This window comes from Trachypithecus francoisi, unplaced genomic scaffold (assembly GCF_009764315.1).
Source record: "Trachypithecus francoisi isolate TF-2019V2 unplaced genomic scaffold, Tfra_2.0 Lachesis_group15, whole genome shotgun sequence".
Classification (NCBI taxonomy): domain Eukaryota; kingdom Metazoa; phylum Chordata; class Mammalia; order Primates; family Cercopithecidae; genus Trachypithecus; species Trachypithecus francoisi.
Genome location: NW_022681460.1, coordinates 54,365,376 through 54,375,665, shown reverse-complemented (window position 1 = coordinate 54,375,665; position 10,290 = coordinate 54,365,376).

Below are 10,290 nucleotides of genomic sequence, written 5' to 3'. Positions count from 1 at the left end.
AGAATTGGAGATGAGGAGGGTTGTTGCAGTAAAAGGTGGAAATGTTTGGGAAATCTACATATATTGGGTCTTTGCTCAGGTCAGAAGAGTTTGTTTCCAAGGGGTGGTGGTGTGCTGAGCACCGAGGTATAGGAAGATACGTTTTGTTGAGGGTGAGCCATGCCTATACCCATTAAGGCTTATGTGAAAAAGTAGAAAATACTGACATGTACAAATGTAAAATGGGTATATGAAGAGTAGGCAATGCATTTTCTAGTTCTCATATTCGAAAGGAGACAAAGGGAAATGTATTTAGAAGAAAGGATGTGAGGGAGTCACAAGGGAATACTTTCAATCCTAGACAAGGCAACGCTGCTGAGATTTCTCTGTCGGATAACCCAGGAAGGGTTTGTAGAAACTATGTGGTTTTGTTTTATTTTTTCCTTTTTGTCAGTCATGTATTAAATACTTTGGGGCTATGAGTGGAATGATTTAAAAGAGCTATTCAGAGACAAGGGAAATGACTGCTTGATCAGCATAATCCTGGGCTTTTAATGGGAGAAGGCTGAGATGGGTTCATTATGACTATTTTAAGCTTGCAACAAAGGGGTTTATCCACAAAGCATTTCTGCAGGCTTTCCTAGGAGAATTAGAAACTTTCACAACTGTCTAATTTTAATCTTCCCAACATCCTTGTGAGGTAGGTGAGAAGGAATATTTTTACACTGTTTTGTTTTGTTTTTTTAGCAGATCATAAAATTTCATGACAAGTATTTTCCAAAGAAACCATGTGGGGCCAAAGTGCAAAGCCAGTCAGAGAAGTCTGTCTTCTAAGAGCAAAGCTGTTTTTCTTGCTGAAGCATTTTGTTTAGTGTGTACTTTCTACTTTCTATTCTGACCTTATGGCTGTTGATGGCCTTCAATATAGTAATGCAGAGTTTAACATTGATCACCTTAGTTATAAAGGCTTCCTTATGGTTTTAAGAGTGGACTGTGCATAGTGTGTGTGTGTGTATGTATATATATGTGTGTGTGTGTGAGTGTGTGTGTGTGTATATATATATATATATATTTTTTTTTTTTTTGGCCAGACATTTATAGGTTTCAGAGTTGCAGAAAATTTCTCTGATATGTGAAGCTGTTGAACCTTGGAAGCAATCTTTTGTTCAGCAGCTTAGAAAGCCTTTCCTGGAACATGAACTGCTAATGAAAGGCAGAAATTTTTTTTAAGTCATTGCTAGTTATTATCTTCATACTTCTTATTGTCTGAGGGGAGAACTAATTCTATTGATCTGCCCAGCTAAGTTTTACCCGTCAGTAACAAAGACTTAAGTTCTAACAATGGTGATGAATAATAGACAAACACAGTCAATTTATCCTGGGTTGTTAAAGCCTGAAACATAATGAAACTTTTCCCCTTTGTTTAATGTGGGATTTGAGGCAGACTACATAGAAATAGTTGTACTTCATTAAAGCATTATGGTCAAAAAGATAAAGACCTTTGTGTTAAAGAGGATTTCTATGTTTTAAAGAGATTTGATTGTGACGGGTTATGGATTTAGCTTTCATTTTTATTTCTTATCAATGAAAGTTTAGGTATCTCCTTTTCACATTTAATTTGTTAAAAATGCTCAGTGCTGGAGGACCCCTGTGAAGTCAACACCCTTTTGCTGTTAATCCAGAATTAGGCAACCTGAAGGATTTAACCGGTCATATTGTAATGCTTAATGCTCACCACATCCCCCATTATGCTGAAAACGAGTGCTGGAGTATGATGATGTGGCTTGTAAACAATTTTCATTATCATCCACCAAACTTAGGAAGGCTCTAATCTAATGTATCAAATGTGTGAAATCAAGATTCCCTTGAAATTTCATCAGTGTAGCTTTTAAGTGCTTCAAGAAAGACACTTTAGATGTACATTATAACATTGCTATGAGGCTATTCTTGGTGCATTCTGTGAGGCTGCAGCAAAAAGTGAGAGGATTTATTCTGAAATAATTATATTACATCATTATCTAATTTTGTGTAAAGAAAATGCACAGTTGGGCAATGGCCACTTTATTTTGTTAAATCTCTACGTTCAAAACTTATAACATTCTATAAGTTTCTGGGAGAATGTTCTATGGTAAAGAAAGAGACTCATTTCAGTCTTTGTTGGTAAGAAACAGAGAAAGGCCTGGAAGAATTTCTTATTGGCTTCAGAAGGTCTAGAATCAAGCTTTTTCAATGTCAACATATCTGATGTTTTATGTTTTACAGTTTGGTACTGTTTTATTTTGAAGAATATAAGGTGGGGGCCTGGGGAGTACCATAACTTGCATTCTTGGAGTTCATGCAGATCTTAATGAGGTCCTACTTCAAATTATGCCAGTGTCTCCTGCTCAAAAACCATCAGTGACTCCCCATGGCCTATTTAATGCAATTCAAACTCCTCAGCCTGCCCTTTTCCAGACCTACCTAGAACCATCCCATTTCCATGGGAGGGCTCGTAGTGTTCTTTTCAGGCAGAGGGAGTGACAAGTTTCAGAGGCAGGAAAGCACAGCTGGTGCTGGGGTACAATGAATGAGGGCACCTGAAAGTCAGGTCCACATACACCAAGTTCAGCATTGTGGATTTCTTGACATCCTCTGTTGCATCCTCTATTCACTGAACTTCTCTCCGTGCCAGAGACTGGTACCAGCAGGGAGGCAAAAATTAATAATTCACCATCCACATCCCACCCTGCATCTGCGGTGGAACTTAGGCTGGTAAACAGTCACCGCAGAGGCAGCTATGTGCTTTGATACCTGGTGGGGCCAAAGTTATAGCAATAATGGGAACTTGTTTCCTGAATTTTACATACTCTTTCCCCACATTAAGGCAGAATTTAAAAACCACAAAGACATTAAAATAGGACTGCTGCTATTAAAAACCTTACCAGTGATCTCATAGTCGGTGGTTGAAGCAGCTAATATGCACACGCCAGCAGTAAAATAGCAAGACACAGACTCTTCCCCACTCTTCTTTGTCATCCATCCTACAGGGGCTTTTCTCCTGGCTGCCCTTTGTGATAGGGAACTAGTTCTCCGTCCTTCTCTCTTAGCAACAGCAACATTCTTGCAGTCAGCATTTGCCTCCCTCTCTGAGCAACCACTTGAGTCACTGGGGTGGGAGAGGCGGGGTAGCCTCTGGCCTTCTGCTCTCTGGGGAGGAAGCTACTCTTGTCTTTAACACTAGAAACATTCTTGGCCGGGCGCGGTGGCTCAAGCCTGTAATCCCAGCACTTTCGGAGGCCGAGACGGGCGCATCACAAGGTCAGGAGATCGAGACCATCCTGGCTAACACGGTGAAACCCCGTCTCTACTAAAAATACAAAAAAAAAAAAACCTAGCCGGGCGAGGTGGTGGGCGCCTGTAGTCCCAGCTACTCCGGAGGCTGAGGCAGGAGAATGGCGTAAAACCCGGGAGACGGAGCTTGCAGTGAGCTGAGATCCGGCCACTGCACTCCAGCCGGGCGACAGAGCAAGACTCCGTCTCAAAAAAAAAAAAAAAAAAAAAAAGAAACATTCTTGAAGGAGGGATGGGGTGAAGTGTGCTCTGTAATTGGATTTGTATCGAATACTGATGGTGCCAACTCACAAATGATCAGGGCTTAGGCTATTCCACGGGGCCAGTGATAAGGAATCAGGTGATAAAGCTGGAACAGTACCAAGGGCACGCTTTGAAGAGAAATGAAGTGTGAAGTGTGCAGAGAAAACAGGAAGAGAAAGGTGAAGGAGAGAAAAGTGGTGTGGTTACATGGCACACAAACCCCACAGAAAGCAGAGATGAAAGGAAGAAAAGAGCTGTTGTAGAATAGCACAGGTCAAAAGGGAAAAGGAAAGGATCCACTAGTTAAATTGGATCAATGTGCTTTTCTAGAACTAATAGAAACCTTAGTGAGATACTCCCTGGCATGTGATGACTCCAAGGAAAAAGACTAGGGGTTTGCTAGTAACAACAGCAGCATAGCTCTGGTTTCCATTTCTCTTCTCTCTCGCTCTCTTTTTGTAATTGAGAGAGGGATTTCGCTATGTTGTCCAGGCTGGCCTCCAATTTCTGGACTCAAGCAATCCTCCCACCTCAGCCTCCTGAATAGCTAGGACCACAGGCACACACCATGGTGCCCAGCTTCATTTCTCCTCTTATTTCAGTTGAGTTGAGATCCAGTGAGCCCAAGCCCCAAACAATTCAACCTGAAGGCAAGAGAAAAAGGAACATAAATTAATGTCTAAAACAATGTGCAAATCTAAAACAAATGTCCTTTATGATTTATAGTGAATGGCAACAATAACAAATTATATATGATAGTACCATGTACCCGGTGCTTTAAATCTATTAGCTCATTTAACCATCTCATGACAAAACCTCAATACCCTATGAGGAAGTTACTATTATTACCGTTATTATTATTCTCATTTTAAAGATGAGGGAACAAAGCACAGAGGGTAAGGGTAACTTGTGAGCTGATGAGCATTGCATCCCAGCTAGGGCACTGAAGATTTCTGGGTGCTACTACCTCATCAGAATAATCAAGGGACAGGCTCTCACCGTACAAGGTACCTATGGGTAATCACAACTCTTTCCTTTCACTCTACAGCTTTGGGAAATTCCCAGAGCAAATAGGGGAATGAAGGAAGGAAGAAATGAAGAAGGGGGAGAGGGAGGGAGGAAAAGAGGGAGGAAAAGAAGGAAGGAAAGTTCCTTTTGCACTCCCTTCACTTCCCAGTGAGGTGCTGGAGGGAGAACAGAAGGGCTGCCAAGGGGGCTCCTGCACTTTTGAATGTGAAGGCCCCTTGTTAAGGCCTGAAACTTTGCTAGTAACTGTGCTTAAAGATTTGAGGGAGAACATTTGCACCCATGGGTACAAGGATACCTTGTAATAAACTGCTCCCTACATATTGTCCCCCACCCTCAACCGTCACCACGGTGGGAGCCAGTGTGCCAGGGTTTCTAGAAGTTTGATCATGGACCACCTGTAGCTTAGCTCTGGGGGAGTCACCACTGACTTAAAACTCTCTGGAGGTGGGGCTTTTGAGCCTGCCTTTTAATAACTCCCTGGGAGATTCTCATGTACACGTAAGTGTGAGAGCCTCCGTATTATGATCTGAAAATAATACAGTTCTTAGCCTTTCCCCAAGGCAAAAGCAGTAATGTGATGAGAAAGAAACATGGCTTTTGACCTCAGGATTTTTAATATATTCACAAGCTGAGTTGAAATGACACAGCCCTGAGATATTTGCCTTTAAGCATGCTGTGCCTCACTTTATCCTGTCAGTTCCCTGGTAATCATTTCTGACCTTAAAAGTTTTTTTTTAAAAGCTTTGACTTTGGGAAAGTTTTAACCAGGATTGTTTTTGACTTCAAAGTGATCTGTAGCTGGGAGATTATTTCTGGCATGTGTCATAATGCTGAGATGAGTGGAAGGTGCAGGAGGGTCCACACTGTATAGGTGATCCTATGAAAAAGGTGATGTTTTGATCATTCTTAATCTAAGCCCTTTCATTGTCATAGAATCCAGGAATGTCTCATTGTGGGGGCTAATGTTTGTGAATAAACCTCTCTAACAATGCCTCAGATGTGTTTTCCGAACACATCCAAGAAAGTGGGTATGTGTGTCTGTGTGTGTGTGTTGCGTCTTTCATCAGAACTTCCTGCCCAAGGGCTCCATAGCCTAGGGTTCCCTCAGAGCCACCACTGCAGTGTTCACCCTGTCCATGCACTGTTCTCCCCACACCCACATCTTTGACCTTAGTTCTTTGTCCTCCAATGGCTTATGTGATGCATTGCCTGATTCTTTCCAAGTTCCTTCAGGGAAACAAAAAGGTACCAGGTTGGAGGTATTATTATTTGTGAGGCAGCCAATACGGGGTTGACTATGACTCTTTTTAGGTTAGGATGGATTAGTAACAAGAACTGTGGTATCTTGAGTCTGACTCCAGCAGAATTGGGGTGCAATGTCTGTTGTCTGTTAACAATTCCAGAGACATGATTAAGGACTACCCCATGCAAGGTATTGCTGGTTGTGCAGAAGTGATTAAGACCCCCATCCCAATGCCTGAGAAACATCCCTGGTAGAGGAAGGATAAACCAAGTCTGCAAATTTTACAGTAAGAATGGGAGAATACAGTGTGAGGGGGAGCTAAAAAGTGTCAGGGAACCCTTGTGCTCTCTTTCTCTGCCAGGTCTGGGCATTAAGACATTCCCCAGGCATTTTCCATAAGACCAGCCCAGAGCCAGCCTTATTTGGTTGTGGTATAGGCAGTGGTGTGATTTTAGGCAGAGCTCCCAGCCTCAAATAGCAGTTCCAATGTCTGTCATTCTATTATAACTTTGTTCTTCTAGGTCTTGAAAGCTTTCATCTTGATGGGTTCTTTTTGAACACAGATGTTTCTGTTAGGGTCCTAAGTCATGGTGAGCTGGTATCTTATCTATCTATCTATCTATCTATCTATCTATCTATCTATCTATCTGAGACAGGGACCGGCTCCATCATCACCCAGGCTGGAATGCAGTGGCATGATCTCGGCTCACTGAAGCCTGAACCTCCCAGGCTCAAGCAATCCTCCTACCTTAGTCAGCCTTTCGAGTAGCTGGGACTGTGGGAACACACCAACATGCTTGGCTAATTTTTTTGTATTTTTGGTAGAGATGGGGTTTCACCATGTTGCCCAAGGTCGTCTCGAACTGCTGAGCTCAAGCAATGCACTCACTTCAGCCTCCCAAAGTATTGGGATTACAGGCTTGAGCCACCATGCTTGGCCTGAGCTAGTATCTTAATATTTAGCTACATCTTTAGGGTGGAGAGGAGAAAACTAATTGACAGTCCAGTGAACACAAATCCTATCTGGGATGTGGCTTGGGATTGGCATTTGAGGGGAGTTGAAGAATGGGTTCAAGTGTAGCAACAGGAGAATAAGAGGGAACTAAAAATAAACTTTGCTTAGTTCATCCTTCTGTTAGGGGCTGGCTCAAGGCTATCCTTTGAGGTTTCCCAGTAATAACAAAGGAATATTTGATGGCTTTAAATGGGATTAAAACAGCCTTTTTTGGTGGACTTAAAAATTAATGATAGCACTTCACACTGAAAGACTTACGATTTGGCCTTCATGTAGCATTCTACTTTTAAGAATTTAATGTGACAAAATAACTATGAATGCACGCAGACTTGATTCATTCCTCACTCTTCAATTCAACAACTATTTATCAAGCATACACTACATGCCAGATACTGTTCTAGGCACCAGGATTATAGCAATAATCAATAGAAACAAAGTTCCTGACCTCGTGGAGCTTACATTCTAGTTGGGGAAGACATCATAAACAAGGCATTGTGTTACCAAATCTCACAGTCAGTTTCCAGTCCACATCTTATTAGACCTCTCAGTCTGTTACTTCTAGAAATACTTTTTTCATTTGGATTCTGGAACACCACATTCTCTTACCTTACTGCTTATCTGTCTCAGTACCCTTTGTTGGATCCTCATCTTCCTGACTTTAAACTGGTGAACCCCAGAATTAAGCCTTCAGATATTTCACACCTGTATGCTGACGATCCAATTTTCTATTTCCAGCCCTCACCACTCCCCTGAATTTCAGTCTTTTACATCCAACTGCCTATGTCACATCTCCATTTGGATGTCCAGTAGGTTTCTCAAATTTAACGGGACTACCAAAATCATACTGGATTTTCGACTCTAATTGTTCTTAGTTGAGTTTTTCCCTTCTCAGCTAACAGCAATTTCATTCTTCCAGTTACTCAGAAAAAACCTCGGAATCATTCTTGACTTCTTTCTCTCTCTCACACTGCACATCTGCTCCATCAGATCATTTATAAAGATGTCCATCACAGCATTGTTTATAAAAATGAAAAACTGGTAATTATCCAATTGTTCAACAATGGAAGAATGATTAATATGGTACATGTTGTAGTTAACAGGTTACTATTTAAGCACATTTTCCTTATGGAAAATTTCAAATATGCTCAAAAATAAAGAGCTGTGAACCCATCATCTAGCTAAAACAATGATCAACTCACAGTCATTCTTGCTTCATTTACACTCCCACTTCTCTCCCATCTCCCCACTAGATTGTTGTTAAGCAAATTTCAAACAACATATTATTTAATACATAAACTATATAACATATTATGTTACAAAAGCACATTATAAAGAAATATGTATAATACGATTTCATTTTTTAAAACCATCTACATGTGTAGGATAGCTATATCTGAATCATGTTATGAATGTTGGTATCTTATTTTGCTTGTGTATATTTTCCACAGTGAGCATGTACATAGAGAAAAGATGATGAGGAGATGGGGGATGTTGATGCCAGACATTCTAACTTCATTCTTTCGTAAATTTGATTACTTTAATTCAGACTAGGTGATATGGTTTGAATGTTTGTCTCCTCCAAATCTTATGTTGAAATGTGACCTCCATTGTTGGAGGTGGGGCCTAGTGGGAAATATTGGATCATGGGGGTGGATCTCTGACAAATGGCTTAGCACCATCCCCTCTTTGTGATAAGTGAGTTCTTGCTCTATTAGTTCATGGGAGATCTGATTGTCTAAAAGAGGCTGGCAGCTCCTTCCTTTCTCTCTTGCTCCCATTCTCACCATGTGATGCACTGACTCACCCTTTGCCTTCTGCCATGACTGTAAACTTCCTGAGGCCTCACCAAAAGCAGATGCTGGCACTATGCCTCATGTACAGCATGCAGAACCAAGAGCCAATTAAACCTTTTTGTTATAAGTTACTCAGCCTCAGTTATTTCTTTATAGTGACACAAAAAAAGGACTAACACACTGGGTATGTCACATTGTGAGATATAAATAACCATTTGATGGAGGTGAGGATACTGTCGGCTCTGTTTTCTCTTTGGACAGTCTATAATTTAAAATGGCCACATTAGCATCTAGAGTTACAGCAGGTTTTCTCAAATTCCGCTTTCCTGACTTTCTGGGCTGGACAAGTATTTGTTGTGGAAGGCTATATTTTGCATTGGAAGATGCTTAGCCTCATCCCTGGTTAATAGGTACCCATTAGATGCCAGTAGCGTCCCCTAGTGGTAATAACCAAAAACGTCTTCAGACATTGCCAAATGTCCCCTGGGGAGCAAAACCAACCCTGGTTGAGAATCACTGCACTACAGCAGATGTCCAAGTTGAAATGCATGTTGTTTAGGAGATTAGAAATGTTCTGTTTTATGCATTTTCCTGGCTAAAACCTCTAGGAGGATGTAATTTGTGATCTGATGAAAGCTGCTATTGTGGTTTACTGACCTGCTTGTTTAATTAACCAACCTATGACACAGTGGTGAATGATTATCTGCATTTTTGAGACACATCCAGAAAGGACTGAGACAAGTTCAACTCTATAAGAAAAGCAAAGGTCGTGAATGAAAGCTTGCTTGTCAGCTACAACAGTGATCCATTAGATTTGCCTCTTCAGCCCACAGACTGACCCATTTTACTATTCATTATCATCCACAACACAGGAAAACACTGTGTGGAAGTTAAAAATAGATTTCTTCCAGAAAATTGATGCTACATACATATAAACAGTTCCTTTTTATTAGTAATAAACACATAGACACAAATACAACTGCAAAAGATAAAAGGCTATTTAAATATTCCATGTGATTTGAAATTTTTTCCATAATGAAAACATTTTATTAGAGAACTGTAGAAATGAGATAAAGGAAAATATGAGGTCATCCTGCCCATTCTTTTCCAGAACTACACTGTTTTGTATGCACCCCCACTCCATCCTCCACCCCCAGCCCAGAGTCTTATTAAATATCCCCATTTTAATAATATAAAATACTGCTTATACTTCCCCCACCCCCATTTTGAGCATTTCAAATATGCTCAAAAATAAAGAGCTGTGAACCCATCATCTAGCTAAAACAATGATCAACTCACAGTCATTCTTGCTTCATTTACACTCCCACTTCTCTCCCATCTCCCCACTAGATTGTTGTTAAGCAAATTTCAAACAACATATTATTTAATACATAAACTATATAACATATTATGTTACAAAAGCACATTATAAAGAAATATGTATAATACGATTTCATTTTTTAAAACCATCTACATGGTTTAAACTCAACAGAGGAGCAGAGGGTACACCCTAGTGGCACCATGATCTTTAAAAGATTACTTCTCTAGTTAGCGGCACTGTGTTGACTGCATAGAAAATAAAATTTCCAATAAAGTCTACACCAGACATTACCAATCCAGGTTTGTCAAGCACCCTACAAACTCTTATACATATCAAC